At 48.9% G+C, this 17,572-nt stretch overlaps 1 protein-coding gene across 2 annotated transcripts in view; it reads left to right on the top strand.

Moving 5' to 3' along the window:
* Nucleotides 1-17,572, top strand: part of LOC129381953 (uncharacterized) — a 134,379-nt gene that overhangs the window by 98,624 nt on the left and 18,183 nt on the right. The window lies entirely within an intron of this gene.

The following is a 17,572-nucleotide window of genomic DNA, read 5'->3' as shown; positions in this document are numbered from 1 at the left end:
ATCACGAAACAACCCTCACCAAGTCCTGCCAGGCTCTTTCCCCTTTTATACTACTGCCTAGTTCCTTACAGTAGTCTAGCAGCACTCAGAACGCGTCCACAAATTGGAAAATTGCACTAGAAAGCACATCATCACTTTGAAACACTACACAAAAGCAATATGTTAAAAATCCTGCCTCAGGAAGAAAAACATCAGTAACAAACAATTTTGAGGCTGATTCCCACGTTAGGGGCTTCGACTTAAGCCATCGGCGTTACCGTTGAGACTCCCCTTTTTGTAACGCACCTTAAAGGAATGTTGTTGCAAAGCGAGGCTCCAGCGCAGGAGGCGGCCATTTGTGGAAGAGATAGTCTGCAGCCATTGGAGAGGGCAGTGATCCGTCTCGAAGCATGCGAAGCGGAGAACGCAGCGAGCGACCGTACACTAGCTCAGCTGGCGAAAACCCCGTAGCCGCATGCGGCGCGGTCTTTAATGCCAACGTCACCCCAGGCAGACACAGCTCCCAGTCAGTTTGTTGTTCAAACCACAATGCTCTCAACACGCGCTTCATGACGGAGTGGAGCTTCTCAACGGAATTCGACTGTGGGTGGTACACTGAGCTGTGTAACAGCTTTACCACGCACCTTTCGAGAAAGGCTGTCGTCAAAGCGCTAGTAAACACTGTGCCCTGATCTGATTGGATTTCCGCAGGAAAACCAACTCGCGCAAATATCGACAGTAGTGCATTGACTATCTCAACTGAGCTGAGTTCTTTAAGCGGCACTGCTTCAGGGAACTTTGTCGCTGGGCAGATCACAGTCAAAATGTGTCTGTACCCCGTGGCTGTTACCGGCAGAGGTCCCACAGTATCAATAACGAGCCGTCTAAAAGGCTCCGTAATGATAGGTACCAACTTCAACGGCGCCCTCGATTTGTCCCCTGGTTTGCCCACCCGCTGACAGGTGTCACATGTCTTCACAAAGTGGTCTGCGTCCCGAAAACACCCTGGCCAATAGTACTCTTGCAAGAGACGGTCCTTAGTTTTCTTAACTCCTAGGTGTCCGGACCACGAACCCCCATGCGACAAGTGCAACAGATCCTGACGGTAGCACTGAGGCACGATCAGCTGATCGAACTCCACTCCCCTGCGGTCTAGATACTTCCGGTACAGGACCCCACCTCTTTCCACAAAGCGAGCATTTTTCTTGGCGATACCTTCCTTGACAATGCAGCGTATGTTTTCTAGGCTGCCATCCTTCTTTTGCTCGGCTATCAAAGCCGACCGGCTGACTTTTAGCAACCTATTAAGTCCGTCTGACGTAGGCGCGATGAGCAAATCTGCAGATAGCTCTTCTAACTTTCCCGCATCGGGAATTTCCTCTCCAGTATCTGGTGCCTTTAACGCTACAGGCTCAATTTTGTTCAGTTCGGGCGTGCTCTGAATATCAGCTTGCTGCGCCTCTGACCCTTTCTCATTGTTCGACAACGTCGGTCCCGCAACTACCGCCTTTCCAGCGAGCTCCCGAACCTTCGATCTGGTTAAGGCCTGAACGCTAGCCTCACCAAACAAAAGCCCCTTCTCGCGCAGCAGGTGATCGGACCTGTTCGAAAATAGGTACGGGTACTGGGGGGGCAGCATAGATGACACTGCGGCCTCCGTCTCAAGCGCTCCGAAAGGTCCTTCAATAAGCACTTTTGCTACGGGCAGACACACGCTATGAGCTTCCACTGCTTGCTTGATCCATGCGCACTCGCCCGTGAACATATCGGGTTCTACGTAAGAGGGGTGAACTACATCCATTGTAGCTGCGGAATCGCGAAGCACTCGGCACTCTTTCCCGTTCACGAGGAGGTCTCGCATGTAAGGCTCGAGAAGCTTCATGTTCTCGTCAGTGCTGCATAATGACAAAAACACGTCTTTTGTTTTTGTTTCTGGACACTGCGCCGAAAAGTGACCCGGCTTCTGGCACGTATAACAAACGCGCGCTTGCCTCGTCTCGAACCTCTTTCTGCGTTCGGCTTCGGTTGCCGCCGTCTCCTTACGTTCGGTCGGACTGCTTTCACTCGCATCCGCACTACGTGTGTCCCCCTTTGCTCTCATGGGCGTGAACTTCGGCCTCTCAAACTTGGAGCCAAATTCACCCTTTTGACCGTCCTTAGCTCCACGAGCCCGACGCGTCACAAACTCTTCGGCTAGCTCAGCGGCTCTAGCCACCGTACTAACGTCTGGCCTATCCAAGACCCAGTACCGCACGTTCTCAGGTAACCGACTATAAAACTGTTCTAGCCCGAAACACTGCAGAACTTTCTCGTGGTCACCAAACGCTTTCTCTTCTTTAAGCCACTCCTGCATGTTTGACATTAGCCTGTAGGCAAACTCTGTATATGACTCACTTCTACCTTTCTCATTTTCCCGAAACTTCCGACGGAACGCCTCCGCTGACAGCCTGTACTTTTTTAGCAGACTCGATTTCACTTTGTCGAAATCCTCTGCCTCCTCTCTCTTCAAGCGAGCGACTACGTCGGCCGCCTCGCCGGGTAACAAAGTGAGCAAGCGCTGTGGCCACGTTTCCCTAGAGAACCCCTGCTTCTCGCACGTTCGCTCAAAGTTAACCAGGAACAAACCAATGTCCTCTCCAAGCTTAAACGGCCGCATCAGGTCAGTCATTTTGAACGATACTCGTTCTCCTGCACCGTGTGCCTGACTTCCATTACGAGCGCGTTCCATCTCTACCTCGAGACGCTTCATTTCCAAAGCGTGTTCGCGCTCTTCTTTTTTCTCTTGTTGCTCTCGTTCTATCTGTTCTTTACGTTCACGCTCTTCTTTTTCTTTCTGTTCTTTAAGTTCACGCTCCTGTCTCTCTTTCTGTTCTTTAAGTTCGCGCTCCTGTTTCTCTTTTTGCTTTTTAAGTTCGCGCTCCTGTCTTTTTGCCCGCTCCTCAATGGTCTCAAGGCATTCCGACAGCTCGTCATCCTCAGCTTCTAACTCAAGAATAGCCCTTAGCAGTTCTGGTTTTCTGAGTTTGTCTGAGACATCCAGACCCAACTCTCTTGCAAGCTCCAGCAATTTCGGTTTGCGCAACGACTTCAAATCCATGGCTGCTCTGAATGCTGCTTTCTCTACGGCCTACTATTGTCTTGCCGCAAACTAACCCGGCAGCAACGACAACCACAATTACCAGCTCTGTTTCTGACACTAACAAAAGCCTGGCAAAACTCAGAAGATAGTCCCGCACTCACCAAACCTCGCAGCCAAGAATTCAGCGCAGTCGTTCCGCTGCAGGCAACCAGTCATCACACAGGGCTCGTTGCACTGCTCCCGGATGGTCGTTGTGCTGCTCAGCATACAGTCAACCGCATCTCTTCGCTGCTGGCCTCCGTTGTCGCGATCTCACCGCTACCAGCCAGTTGTTGGAATCGCACCGCTGGCACGAGTTGTTGGAATCTCAGTGCTGACGCCCGTTATTGCAAATGGGTCGCAAGCCCCAAGGGTAGCGTTGGCCTGGCGGCCTGGGGCACAACTGGAAGCATCCGAAGGTCCCGGCAAAGCATGAGTCGACTGCTAACAGAACAACTTGTTTATTCTAGCATCGCAAAAGAGCGGGCGGTCAGGTCGACCGAAGTGGAGAGACGGGAGAGCACGTAACTCAACGGAAGAAATCGGAGCCTCTCTCGGCGTCCGGGGGCAGCTGCTTTTATAGTCTCGGAGTCGAGGGCAAGAGGGAACGCCTGATAGAGGCCCACGTGACGCGTGGCACGGACAAGCTGAGAGACACGTTGGGACGAGTATAGTGACGCATCCGCCGGCCCGGCGCCGGATAGACCTCCTCGCTTCACACTTGGGGAGCTCCTCTCCCCGGCTGCCGCGCTTTGACAAGCGTGGGCACACACACACACACGCACACACGAAGACACGTGGCACTGAAACACGCCTGGACGCGCTTGGCGGGGAGGCTTTGCGGCAGCTCCGAACGGGCCAAAATGTCCGCCGTTTTGAACGAAGCCCCGGCGTCCATTGCATCCGCGCCGGCTATACCGCGCGTCGTAGGCGAAACGTAACAAAACCTTTGGGACAAGAAAGCGCTTCACTTGCAACGAGTTTATTGAAAACAGACATGATCACATTTACAGGCGAAGGCTGCCAGGTGTGCACGTACGCTTGCGCGCAATATTCAAGAAAGTTTTCCATCATTATCCATTGATAGAGTGCAAAAACTCTCGTTCATTGCTACGTAAAGCCACAGATGTATCGCTGGCACAGACGTCACGTTTCTTGTTCGCGAAATAGGCGTTAATTAATTCCCGTGCCTGGGAATCTTTGCTTTTGCCAATTATGCGGATATGAAAAAGATCTGGTTCACACGTGCACGAATAGCAGTGCATAGTGAAATGTGCATTAATCTTATTCTTAACAGACAGCGCGCGTTACCTTGCCCTATCGTTGATGCAACGGCCTGTCTGGCCAACATGCACCCTGTCGCAATTAAGGGGAATTTCGTACACCACACCAACTGCTCGGGTCATATACGGCCTTGTATCTTTTTTTTTACCACAAAGGGTCTGAGATGCATCGGGACAGGCCAGAAACTTCCATGGAGCCAAAAAACAATAGGTGCTTTGTACCTGCTCGCCACTTCCTTTAAACTGTGGGCCACTTGATGGATGCACGAGACAACCTACGGCCTTTCTTTCACTAGCGGGTTGGCTTTCCGCTTACCCCTCAATTTTTGAAGGAAGGTTTCCGCCACTGCAACCGTGATTGAACAAGGGTATCAGGCTCCTTGTAGCCGTGCAATCTGACAGTTAAAGCCTTCCTGCATATTGTGAGAAGATCTCACCAACGCCGCCTCAAGACACATGGAGGCTATTGCCCATTTAGCAGGTTTAGTATGCGCCCAGTCAAACGGTAAAGGAAAGCGCTTTGCGTGAGGGTGGGCAGTACTTCCAACAAATGTGTCGTTCAGAAAACAATAGACCTAAATCTAAAAAGTGCAGCTTGTCATGTAAAGGCAGCTCACGTGTAAAGGAAAGCCCTTTGCCATGTCATCCAATTAGCGCTAGGACTTCTTAGACTGTATTAGTGGTCGTTGCAGAAATATTAGATTTTAAAATCACCAAAAAATCGTCCACATGCCTAAAAACATTTTGCAATATTATGTCGTAAAGGCAAAAGCCAAATCTCGGTCAATAGCAGCTAAAAATATGTTAAATAAAACTGGCCTGACACAGCAACTGATGCAAATACTCTTACGCCGAGTGCAAACACGATCATCATACAAAACAAGAGCCAAACAAAGATAAAATTTCAGCATAATCACGAAGCTATTACCACATATGCCTTCACCGCTCTCAAAAGGGAGAACGCCATTTTGTTCAATGTAGTCCCGAACTATCGGAAACAGCTCTGCATATGGGTCTGAGTAAAACAACTCTTTGACCAACTCTTTGACATCCCCTGAGCAGGCAGTCCGGCCATCGCTGCTTTTTTTTTCTTTGAGAGCTTTTTTTCCGCCCTTGGTTGCGTCTTAACTTCTGGGTATGCGATAAAGCATTACATACCCCCCCCCCCCCCCCCCCCCCCTCAGGAGTTGTAGGCGTGGTTTTCACCAGCTTCACTAGAAATCCGCTTACACAAAGCAGGGGTGACGAGTCAATTTTAATGTTAAAAATGTTACTTGTAACCATGACAATAATGTTGTTGATTATCTTGTTATTTAATTTGAATGTGAGTCCGTAGGGGATGTTTGTCGCATGTGGACGCATATTAAGAATTCTGTCAAGTTTTCTGCTGAGCACTTTATTCCCTCCAGAGGTGTGCGAACAAATCGCACAAATCCCTGGGTGACTAGGAAAATTATTCATATTCATTCTACAAACAGAGCCACTCATTCCGAAATCAACGGCGAAAACTAAAGAATGTTATTTAAAAAAACAGAACTAAACACGACTATATCATAAGGAGCCAGATGTCACCAAGGACGGCAGAGGCGACATTGCTGGTACATATTAAGTGAAATAAAGAAATGATAAATTAACGCAAACGGAAGAAAACACAACTGTACGCAGGTGGCGAACGAACCCACGTTTTCGCATTACGCATGTGACGGTCTTACCAATTGAGCAACCGCCGCGCCGTTTTCCCATCCACCTTCTAGGGTGTCTATATTTATCTCATTGCGAGAACCGACGAAGTTCGACGCTGTCAGAATTTCTCCAGCTTAGTTGGCTTCATCAGCGCAGTTACCATTCCCATTCAGCGTTGTTACAACCCAATCTTCCCCTGTTTATCTTGGGTGCTCGAGCCTTCGTACGGAAGCAGTGGTGGCTGCCGTTCAGCCTGACTTGATTTCATGACCCCCTTCATTCGCTAGTCATGCTCCCATTGTGGGACTGCCTATCATGGGTGGTACTACTACTACTACTACTACTACTGTTGCCTTCATGGAGCGACCGCTCAGTCCAAACGCTCAGTGTCCTACGCAACTTTTCAGAGGAATGGCGTGCGATGGACTTTCATCATTGCTCTCGTGAATCGCAGTTTGATTAAACGTCGTCGATGCAGCTTTTTCGTGCACATTTGGTGCCTTGACGAATGGAAAATGGAAATAGCAAGGAGCATGACACCGAGCAGCTCCCATCGGCAAACCAGCCACCCTCCTATGATGCCACCCTACGACATTCCAGAGCCAATCTGTGCAACGAGTCTGCAGGAGTAGGCCCTGAACGGATATTGGGTTTTTCAAACACTCTATGGTTGACAGTAGGTCTTAGTGACGTCCTCGCCACGCGCTCTCCATTCCACGCTCTTAGAGAATGAAAATTAATTCTTTCTCATCACGTAGGGAGGGCTTATTTACCCTGAGCCTTTCTTTATATTGTTGGGAATATGCTTCAAGACCATTACGTGACGCTCGCTATTAGTTCTTTTTCATCCTCCGTGGTTGATGGTCGCGTTCAGCGCAACTGACCGCAAGCATAGTTTTCAGTAGTGCCATGGCTGGAATTGCGCATCTGCACTTACGGTACATAGACACTGCAATAGCCGAAGCTGCGTTTGAGTTCGTGGATCAGACAGAGCTCGAGAGCTTCTCAGCGTCGAGCACATTGTTGCTGCATTTGGACAATCGAAGCGATTTTGGCGCGCATCCGGGCCCGCTAAGCTTGAATGCGGTAACCACTTCTCTGGAGCTCGTCGACCGGCGTTCTGACAACAAACGGGGCATTTTTGCCTGGTGTGAGGGCCACGGTGCTTCACTGCAGAACCCCGCACTGGCAGCTGCTTTTCTATCCACCCTACAATGCCTAATACGTGTGCGAGAACGGTGGCCAAAGCCAGAAGGGTCTGCGTGATCTGTATAGGCTGCGTTACAGTTTATTCCAGCAAAGTAGCCCAGCCTGAGGTCTTGGAATAGAGCTAGTTCTGTGCACCAGTCTCTTTGATTGGAACATGAGTTCTCCTAGACATCTTTCGTCACCTTGCGTTTGAATTCTCACGCAAAGGGATATCGTACAGTTAATGTGAATAATGAAAGTAAAACGTGTCATCCACCCGTATCCATCATGAAGCTCCAGAGGACGCCCATACATGTTTCTTACCAACAAAGCTCCGTAGTTGAGGAAAAAATCGTGATGTGCCGGAACTTGATCCGGAGACATACACCTTCTTGGGGCGGTCGCTCTGCCATATTACAAATTTGAAGCGTAGCCCGTCGCTGCTCGAAGGTGAATTATTGAACAACTCTAAGCGCAAAGACACTAAATACGGCATATTAATGTAAGTTGTATTCGTCAGAAATGTAATAACGCTAAACACATCAGCATTCTTTATACGTAATTCTTGACGACGACAAAAAATTGCGTGGAGTGTTCGAAAATTTGATATTTCAATTAAATGCGCCAAACGCCTCAACGAGCTGGCTTGCACTCGACAAATTTTTAAGCTTGTTCTATTCACCTACTGAAAAGGCATGCACCCATGGCATAATGATTACTGTATGAGGCGGCTACGTCATCTGTTCGGATCCTTCCTTCGTACAATTTTCTTTTAAACTATTTATCCCGAAAATCACTGCGAACAGCGATATTTAGGGCACAAATCATCACACGTTTTTAATGTGCACAATATCCTGGATCGGCCCACGAAAGGGTCCAGATTTAAATACCTGATACGGAAAACTGCAGGTAACTCGATAAGGGAGACCTCGTCTTTCTCTGCAAACAACTCGGCTTGTTTGATTATCTCTGCTACAATAACAGTGCACCCACAACACCGGCGTTCGTGTTGTCTTTCTTTCTCGTCCGTGTTCAATTGTACGCTGCAACGATGTTTCATAATGCTAATCTCTGAATACCATCTTTTGCTTCACGTTTTTAGCAGTTCGTGCAAACATTTGCTGCCTGAATATATTTAATAAAATACAGGTTCTATTACGAAAGATATATGGATTTCCTGGGAAAAATTTATTTATTGCCTGGACCTTTACGAATGGTTAAATTTCTTCAAAATACTCTCCTCCTGCATCAATACACTTGCAGGGACGTGTCTACCACGCCTGGAAGGCACCCTAAAAGTCCTATACAAAAACGTCTTTCAGGAGCGCTGTAACGTGTTTTTCTATGTTTTCCACGGTCTCCCAATGCTCTCCTTTCAGCGCTCTCTTCAATCGGGAAACAAAAAAAAAAGTCTCACAGAGCCAAGTCGGGACTGTAAGGGGGATGGGGGACCACCGGTGTGTTGCTTCGCGCCAGGAAGTTGGCAGCGACGAAGGACGTGTGGCTGGAGGCATTGTCATGGTGGTGCTTGACCGTTTCTTTGACGTCAGCCCTCACGCGCACGAACCGGCGTTCCAATATCTTGAGCACCTCCAAGTAGAAGGCTTTGCTAACAGTTTCTCCCTGCGACACAAACTCAAAAGGCACGATTTCTCTGGTGTCAAAAAAGACAGCGAGCATCGTTTTGATGCGAGACTTGCTCATTCGCGCTTTCTTGGGGCGGGGGGATGATTTTGTCTGCCACTCGCTGCTCTGTGTTTTCGATTGTGGGTTATACTCGAACATCCAAGACTCTTCTCCGGTTACCACAGAGTTAAGAAAGTCCGGGTTATTTTGAATCAAATCCAACAATTCTTGACAGCGCAAAACTCGAAGTTCTTTCTGATCTTCCGTCTACAGTTTCAGCACAAGCTTCGTGCAGACCTTGTGCATTTGTACAATGCTCGGAGTAAACTGGCGACCGGCTGCGTTTGCAGGGTAGAACACGGCGCATTTCCCGACTGGATTTACCGCGCTTCCATGGATAGTCGCGCCATAATACAATCATGCGCATTACTTTCATAATGGACCTTGTATGTTGTCTTCCTGTTGTTCACAACAAACTGATTCTATCGTCGCCGTACATATCGCATCACATTGTTCATCATCATAAGGTAGGCGTCCTACTGACAAGTGTCCTTATTGATCTTTATCGGGTGACAATTTTTCATCACCTAAGAAATGCTTTTTCACAGAGCAGGACGCATCTACATGTCTAGGAAATTTCTCGAATACGCTGTCTGTGCCACCAAATCTTGTGTAATCTGATTTCATGCATGCGTGACGCAAATAGGGTAGCACTTTGTGGAACACACGCGGGCACCAGCGCTCATTTTAGAACCCTCGTGATTGACCTTTAAAAGTCGACGCTCTCCACCCGCTGATCTCATATTTGACGATCATCGACTGTCTTCGCCGATGTCACCGCTCTTTGAGTGTAGCCTGGTTTGGAGGGCACAAGTTCGCCCAATAAAGATTTAGTTTCGTAATTTGCAGTCTTGCTCATGCGTTCATCACAATCACTACCGCGTGACATCTGGTGGAGGTGCTAGTGCGTACATGTACATACGTACGTACATGTACCGAACGCCCCCGCAAAGCTGCGATCCAAGCACGGAACCTGACGACAACGCCAACGTCGCCTAGGACCAGCGAGCTAGGCGCGGGCAGCAATGACTGCTACCTGAATACGGAGCTCTTCCCGAGAAGACGAGAGGGATAAAGTCCAAGTCAGCAACCCCAATGGCTGCCCCAGCGTCCCCCATTCTGCTGCAACAACCTTGGGACCCACCAACCTTCCACGGATCATCGCCTCAAGACCCAGAAAACAGGCCGGAGACCTATGATCAAATCGCGACTTTCAACAACTGGGACTCCGGCGACAAGCTGCGGCATGTATACTTCGCCTTAGAAGACGCCGCCAGAACGTGGTTTAAGAACCGGGAGTGGACCCTGACAACGTGGGACCTGTTCCGTAGCGGCTTCTGCGGACCTTTACGAGCGTCATGCGCAAAGAAAAGGGCCCAAGTTATGCTAGAAGCCCAAGTACAACTACCAAACGAGAACATAGCGATCTTCACCGAGGAGATGACGCGCGTGTTCCGCCACGCAGACCCCAAAATGTCCAAGGAGAAGAAACTTTGCCTGCCCATGCGTCGTGTCAAGCGAGGACTTTTCACCGAAATGATACTGAATCCAACGAAGACCGCCAAAGAGCTTCTTCGCGATGCCACCAGCATCGAGAAAACTCTGGAAATGCGGAACCGGCAATTGAACCATTGCGCAAGCCCAGCAAACTGCACTGAAGTTCAGTCATTAGGCAGCGACGACCTACGCGAGACCATCAGAGTGGTGGTATGAGAGGAGCTTCAGAGGATGTTCCCAAGATCCCAGCCTCAGGTTGCCTCGTTCGCTCACGCCAGGACAGGACAGGACGCTGTAACGACTCAGTTGCACCGTCCGGCGCCGCCGCCGCCAACTCGCCCACCCGTTGTCCAGCGAAACTTCCCAAGAAAGACAGACGTCTGGCGCTCTCCTGACCACCGCCCGCTCTGTTACCACTGCGGAGAAGCGGGTCATGTCTGCCGCCGAAAGCCACACCGGCAGATGGTACTGCGAGGGTTCACCGTTAACGTGCCGTGACCACAGCTTGGTGGACGACCTCACGATATCGCCGACTTCATCGCCACCATTCAATGGAACCCTCTACGACCGTCCCGTTCACCGTCACCAGGCCGCTACCAGTCGCCGCAACGCCGAACATACACTGGCCCAGCCCGGGGCTGTTCTGCGTGCCCATATCCGGAAAACTAAAAGAAGCAACCGATGCAAGTGCGGTTGCTATTCGTCGAATTGGTGATCCTCATCCGCCGATCAATACGCGGAGAAGTCTTTCTTGACGATATATAAACAAGACGCCGCCATGCCGACGAAGCCGAAAAGCAAAGAATACGCCGACAAAATACCTGAAGATGCCACGTTCCAACCACACGTCAACGCGACGCTGCCGTAATCCGACGCGAACACCCAACTGCAACGCCAGACAATGAACCACCGACCTCGATGTGCTCCTCGATGGCTACGCCGTCACCGCCCTAGCGGAAACAGGAGCCCACTACTCCATGATGAGTAGACCCCTTGCTACCCAGTTGAATAAAGTTAAGTCGGCATGGTAATGACCTGAAATCCGGACACCTGGGAGACACCTGATAACACCATCTAGAATCTGCACTGCCAGAATTCCCTTAATGACCGCATCTACCATGCCACATTCGCTATCCTCGAACAGTGCTCACGAGACGTAATGCTCGGGATGAACTTTCCGAACCAACTCGGCGCCATCATCGACCTGAAGCCGAAGTCTATACCGCTATCCGAAGACCAAGCGATATTGCCAGAGAACTCTCGTAGTCGCCTTGCCTTCAGTGTGCTCGAAAATTCAGTCAGCATCCCGCCCCGCTCCAGCATTGTTATTTCAGTCCGCATCAAAACACCTGCAGACGTAGGAGATGTCATCGAGGGTGACCAGAGTCTACTGCTCGACCATGAAATTTGTGTCGCAAGAGGAATCACTCGAGTGCACTGAGGAAACACGAAAGTGTTGCCGACAAACTTCAGCCAGGAGTTCAAGCACATCAACAAGGGCACCGCGATCGCATACATCGAGGAAATTCTGGAAACCAGCAATGCGGTTCTCCTCTCGGATTCTGCGGCATCCACCTCGACGACCACAGTTCCCGAGTCAGACTTCGACATAAATCCAAGTCTCCCCATCAGTAAGTAGGAACAGCACAAAGGCCTTCGCCGACGACAGAAAAACTGCTTTTCAACGTCATCGAAGATCCGACAAACACCTGTTGCAAAGCGTCGCATAATAACCGAAAAGTGTGCTGGACCACTCTGCCAGAGCCCGTACCAAGTTTCGACGTGAGTACGTGAAACTTTGGCAACAAGTCGACGAAACGCTGCGCGACGACATCATCCAGAGGACGAAAAGCCTGTGGGCATTTCCTCTAGTCTTGTTAAATAAGAAGGATGGAACCCTACGTTTCTGCATCGTTTATCGTCAATTGAACAAAATTACGAAGAAAGACGTATACCAGCTTCCACGGATTGATGGCGCATTGGCTCGGCTTTGCGACGCTAAATACTTCTCGTCGATGGATCCCAAACTGGCTACTGGTAAGGAGAAGTCGACGAGCGGGATCGCGAAAAGACTACCTTCATCACGCCATACGGCCTCTATGAGTCCAAGGTCATGCCATTTGGACTGTGCTCTGCTCCTGCAATGTTCCAGCGTGTGATGGAGACATTGTTTTCAGAGTTAAAGAAGGAAACCTACTTCGTCTCTTTGGATTATGTCGTTTCATCTACAAGTATCAACGTACACTTGTGACGCCTTGAAACAATACTAAAGACAATCAAGTCTTGCGGACTCAGTTCGAAATCGGAAAAGTGTCACATTGCGTACGAAGAGCTGCTATTCCTGGGACACATCATCAGCAAGTCTGGAGAAATCCCCGACCCATAGAAGACAACTGCCATCGCAAAGTTCCAGCAGCCCGTCGACAAGCAGGCAGCGCGTAAATTCTGTGGCATTTTCGCCTACTGCAGGCGCTTTGTCAAAGACTTTCACGCATCGCTGTGCAGCTGGCACATCTTACTAAATCTGATGTGAAGTTCAAGTGGGAAACGCCGCAGGCCGACGCATTTCAAGAAGTCAAACAACGCATACAGTCACCACCGGTACTTGCGCACTTCGACGAAGACGCCTATACGGAAATCCATACTGACGCCAGTTGCATGGGCCCCGGTGCCGTCCTAGTCCAGAGGAAAGATGGACTTGAACGGCTGATAGCTTATGCTAGCCTATCGTTGTGAAAAGTGGAAGGAAATTATTCCCCAACGGAAAAGAATGCCTTGCCATCACATGGGCTACTGCAAAATTTCTCGCTTACCTATATGGCAGATCGTTCAAAGTCGTAAGCAACCATCACACCTTGTGCTGGTTAGCGACCTTAAAGGACCCTTCAGGACGCATGTCACGGTGGAGCCTCGGACTGGAAGAATATACATCACTGTAATTACCAGCCCGGACAAAAATACACTGATTCTGACTGCCTGTCTCGCGTTCCCGTGGACCCGCCACCCAAAGATGACCAAGACGACGACGACGCCTTTTTAGCAACAATCAGCACAGACGAATTTGCCGATCAGCAGCGAGCGAACCTCGGCCTAAGAAGCCTTACTGATTACTGGGAAGGCAGGATCAACTTTGTCCCGAGGATATTTAGGCACATATTGTCTTCGTTCTTTTGGCGAAATGATGTCCTGGTGATGAACTTTTTCTCAGCCCGTGCAAACTACCTCCTCGTTGTGCCTGCAGCACTACGGTGAGAAGTCCTGCACGCCCTGCACGACGACCGGGCAGCTGGGCACTTCAGGTTTTCCCGTACACTTGCAAGAATACTAGAGAAGTACTACTGGCCGCGCCTGACCGCCGACGTTGCCCGTTACTTGAAGACTTGCCGTGAATGCCAACGACGCAAGACAGCGCCAACGAGAACAGCGGGGTTACTACAGCCGATGGAGCCAACTCTGACATTTTCGGCAGACCGCAATGGATTTGTTGCGACCCTTTCCGGTGTAAACATCTGGAAACAAGTGCGTCGTCGTGGCGATGGACTACCTCACCTGCTTAGCTGAAAGCAAAGCTATACCGAAACGTAGTGCAGCAGAAGTGGCAAAATTGTTCGTCGAGAAGATCCTGCTACGGCGCAAACCCCAGAAGTCCTCATCACCGACAGAGGAAAGGCGTTTAAAGCAGAGCTCACCCAAGCTATTCTGCAATGCAGCCAGACAAGCCACAGGACGACTACTGCCTGCCATCCGCAGACGAATGGTCTTACGGAATGGTCTTACGGAAATGCCAGCAATGTACGTCGTGAACACAAGACGTTGGATGACGTTCTGCCATACGTAAGCTTCGCTTACAACACGGCCATGCAAGAAACAAAACAGATCACGCCGTTCAAGCTGGTTTACGGAAGGAGCCCGACTACCACTCTCGACGGCATACTGCCGCACGTCACCGACGAAGAAAATGGCGACATCGCCCCCTATCTACAGTGCGCCTAAGAAGCCGGACAGCTCGCCCGCCTACGGGTCAAGAACCAGCAGGATACCGACAGCTTACACTACAACCTTCGAAGGCGTTACGTGGAATACCAGCCAGGCGACCGTGTTTGTGTTGGGACCCCGACACGCCGACGAGGAGTGAGTGAGAAACTATTGCGAGATTACTTCGGTCCCTACAATATCATCCGACGTATTGGCGCACTGGACTATCAAGTCGAGGCAAACGACAATTCGCAATCACAGTGGTGCCGCGCATGATCCTAAGTGGCCCACCTGGTGCGTCGTAAGCCATTTTACGCACGCTGACGAACTTAGTTATTTTGTAGTTTCTTTACTACGGGTGTTCTTTTTATCGCTTTCGTTTTTCTTTTACAGCACCGGGACGATGCTTTTTAATAGGGGGGTATTGGCACGTGTAATTGTTCATTTATATCGGGTGACCACGTTTCACCGCCTAACAAATGTTATCGCACTGTGCAGGACGAGCCTGCATTCATCAGAAATTTCTTAGATGTTATCTATAGTTTTATCCGCTGTCTGTGTCTCCTAACCTTGTGAACTCTGATTTCATGCATGTGCGACGCGGACGGTTTAGAACTTCCTGGAACACATGCGGGCAGCAGCGCTTATTCTGTAACCTTCTATGACTGACTTATAAAACCCGACGCTCTTGAACCGCTGATCAGATTTTGATCACCGATTGTGTTAACCGTTGTCGCTGTTCTTTGGGTGTTGCCTGTTTTTGAGGGCACAAGTTCGCCCAATGAACATTTCTCCATTTACAGTTTTGCTACTGTGTTTGTCACAATCACTACCACGCGACAGTATTGTGTGAAGCAAAAACATTTTCTTGTATACTACCTCGCACAGGAATTTCATTTGAAGTTAGAAGTTGATTCATTCATGTAATACAATCGTGGTGATCAATACCAAGAGTAAAAGGAGAGCTAGTCTCCTTACTATTAGAACCACCTTCCTGCTTGAATAGCGTTAGTGATAGTCACTGTTTTCACAATGGACTAGGCAGCATTCTATAATAATATTGAATGCTCTTTTTTTCATTGTTAATATTACTCACTGCATTTTCTTTGCTGTCGTTTGCATTATCTACCCACTGCCCTTTGCAATCAATTTGCGCTTGAGGGTGACATAAAAAAAATTATATTTCCTGATGTGGCAGGTGATGGCCGCTATATTGATTTTTACTCAAAGAAAGGAAAACTCTATAGTTTTGTTTGGTCACGTGCCCCCATCATAAATCACAACAGCCCACAGCCAGAATGTTCTAGTTGTGCGGAAACGCGGTAGTTTCGCAAATGGCAATCGATGTTTTCCTTACGCAATCTACGCTTCACTCTACTGTGCGTTCAGCTTCTATGAGGAACCCGTCATTTCCTTGCCATTTATTCCACAAGCAATGTCCTTGCTACGTCTTTCTTACAGTGTTATTGACGATGATTATGTTGTTAAGGCGGGATGTCTGTAGACTTAGGTAATTTTGAACTTATACACCCGGCGACAAAAGTTTACGGATCACGGTATCTCCGGAAATGTTCAGTTCTCGAGCAGCCTGCAATAGTAGCCAGTAAAACTGTATATGAAAATATTGTTAGCATATTCTAGTCGAGGACTCAAATGCAAATACCAGACTGCGTCCTGAGGTTGCGAAGATATTCACTCTTTTTTTAAGATATTGTGTCCCGCAATAGATTGTCGCCGGGTGTAATCTCATTTTGCTATATTTTAACCGCACTTCGTTACTCACCATGACTCATAAATGTGTTCCCCTTCATATATGTTTGTGACCTATTTTTGCAGCTTGTTGTCTAAAAGGAACAGTAATTATTTCAGATCCTATGTACCTTTTGGAATTGATGCGAAGCTTTTGTAAAGTGATTAATCAAATGATAGAAATTGGCCTATTTCATTCTTGTGCATATATGTGAAAAAGAAAACAGGCGTGCTCTTATGTGCCCTCAGGCAGCCGTGCTGCGTAATGTGATACACGTGGCTATCATATGAGAGAGCTCGTTGGCGTTGACGATATAGAAATGTACGAAATGGCGATCCCGGCCACGGCGGTCACATTTCAATTGGGCAGAGGTGCGATCACAGCCCTGTACTTAGATTTAGGTGCACGTTAAAGAACCCCACGTGGTCCAAATTTTGGGAGTGTCCAACTACAACGTGCCTCACAATCAGGTCGTGGCTTTCGCGCGTAAGACTCGATAATTTAGTGTTTAAGTATGCATGCCATTTTGGCCGAAAGTGAGGCATGTGTGATCCAGCATGCGCAGTTTTAAGATAAAGCATTGATGGGAAAAGAACCGCGAGCGAACAAGCACAGCGAACGAGTAAAGGGCGAATGTGGAGTTCAGCGGGGCATGAAAGTCGCGAGGAGGAAAGAGAAGGAGGATGGTGCAGCGACACCACGAGGCGGAAATCGGAGCAGGAAGATATGCCCAAAGCCTGAGAGGAAAAGCGTAGTGCGGCGACGAGGACTAAGAGATGGTGCCAGACTAGCGCGCACCATCGGAGAGGTCTGTCTGCGGCGGCGACTGTGAATCGCGCCCAAGCGTCACCCATGCGCGTGCTCTCACGATCTCCAGATTAGCGACGCAGTCGCGCCACACTTCGCTCCGTTTGCAGTCTATCGCACGATAGAGATTATCCTCGCCCTCCAATATATTGCGTTAAGAAATCACGTATACAGCTGCACCCAAATTTCGCATCAGGGAGTAACGTAATCGTCGGTGAATTCACGGATGGTTACGAAAGTCAGTAAGTGTTGCAAACCATGCAGGACATTAAAAAAAATATTTATGCGGATTCAACGCCTATTGGAATCAACGTAAAGCAAATCTTTAGGGACATGCCTAATCAATTTCTATACAAGTAAAGTTGACGTGTAACTTTGACTATGCAATACTTGTGTTCATTCATTGTAAGCTTATGCGCACAACAGATCTCGTGCAATTATATATTGTTCACAGGCTCCGCAGAACCAGACAGGTTCAGATACACAGTCTCAGATGTCTACTGTATGCAACGACGTAACAATGACAAAATGAACGTGATGATGTTTGTACGGCAAATACCTACCTAAACTTAAGAATTACATACCCCTTGCTTGACAGCGGCACAT

Source organism: Dermacentor andersoni, chromosome 10, assembly GCF_023375885.2.
Source record: "Dermacentor andersoni chromosome 10, qqDerAnde1_hic_scaffold, whole genome shotgun sequence".
Classification (NCBI taxonomy): Eukaryota; Metazoa; Arthropoda; class Arachnida; order Ixodida; family Ixodidae; genus Dermacentor; species Dermacentor andersoni.
Note: the sequence above shows the minus strand (reverse complement) of the source record. Positions and strands in the feature narration are given on the sequence as shown.